This window comes from Pygoscelis adeliae, unplaced genomic scaffold (assembly GCF_000699105.1).
Source record: "Pygoscelis adeliae isolate BGI_AS28 unplaced genomic scaffold, ASM69910v1 Scaffold1, whole genome shotgun sequence".
NCBI lineage: Eukaryota > Metazoa > Chordata > Aves > Sphenisciformes > Spheniscidae > Pygoscelis > Pygoscelis adeliae.
In genome coordinates, this window is record NW_008824051.1 from 2,259,892 (window position 1) to 2,261,389 (window position 1,498).

Below are 1,498 nucleotides of genomic sequence, written 5' to 3' on the forward strand. Positions count from 1 at the left end.
TCCACTGTCTTTCAGTAACTGCTCAAAAATCATCAAATTCGGCATTAAGAAATGCCCACGTTGATACGGAGCAGCACTTGATGCCCCACAGCACAGCACAAAGCTATTCCCTGCGGGAAGCTCACCTTTTAGTCCTCTCATTTCTTGAGAGGCAGCATGTCTTGTAAAAAGCCTCGTTAAAGTCTCAGAAGATGTTGTTAACTAGATGATGGAGTTTTATGTTCGAGAAAGATGGTGAAGTCCTGGCTTTGCTTTAAGATAATGGTGAAACAGCTGACATAATAGCTCTCACTCAGATGAGGAATTGAATGACACAGCATGAGTAAGGTGTATGGAAAGAGATTTGTTTCCTTAGCAGCTGAAGCTATCACAGTGATATCCAAAGTATCTCAGGACTGAGCGATGGGAAATCAGTGACCGTGAAGGCTGAAAACTTGTGTTTCCAAGTTCTGTGCTTCAGTTTCCCCATCTGCAAAGAAGGGATAACCCTACTTGGCTAGTTTGCCAAAATGCTTTCTTATCTGTGGCTGAATGCTAGAGTTTCTTGCAGAAAAATACACGGTGGAGGCAAAGCGCATGCTGATGAACTTCCCTTGTTCCTGAGGAAAACACCGCAGAAAGGATCCCCAGCCTGAGCAAGTTTCCAGTGTAGCTGGGCAAGACCATCAGCAAGATGCGGGGAAGAACATATTGTTGCAGCCGGAGTGCAGAGAGGATATGAGAAGGTATATGCGTACTGCAAAACGCAGCACCCCATTGAGCTGCTGACCCTTGTTCTTGGTGAGGCCGTGTGGGATCTACTTTGCAGGGCCTTGAGGAGCAGCTGGCTTGGGATCCACAAACTGGTTAGCAGTCATCTCCACCCAGGCACTAGTTCCACGTGAAGTTTTTCTCCCTGCCCGCAAATTCTCCTTTTTTTGACACTCACATGGTCTCTTCTAGATGCACTGATGTTTCAATTACCTGCCTGCCTCTAGGTGCAGTCACGAGGCCTGATTTTGTGTGGAGGCTCAAATTGCTTCGAGCTCTGCCAACACGGGATTTATGGCATTTCAATACACTGGTTGTTTGCCTCTTTTTGTGAGCAAACTCCGCTTCGTACAAAAGGCTCAGCACACAGCTACCAGCTTGATGAAAAAGAGCTGTCTGCTAAATGAGCTGTTCCCACCGTGCTGCCACCGCCTCAGAGTGGGCAGGGGCGGCGATGCCATTCCTCCTTGGTTCTCCCACCAATGCACTGTGCCCGCAGGATTTCCCCATACTTCATTTCTGGCATCTAGTGTAAACGATAGCTTGGCTATTTTTCATTTGTTATTATCGTCTGCTGTGGGCTAGTGACTGGAAATCATTTTCTACCCAAGACTGACAGGGATAATGTGATTCAGAAGAGGAGCCGTTTCTCAAAACGTCCACAGGCTGGGCATGGCGGCTGTTTGATTTCAGCAGGGTCAGACTTGGGCCCCTAATTCCCCCTATTTTTTCCCCACCCCGCAGGGCC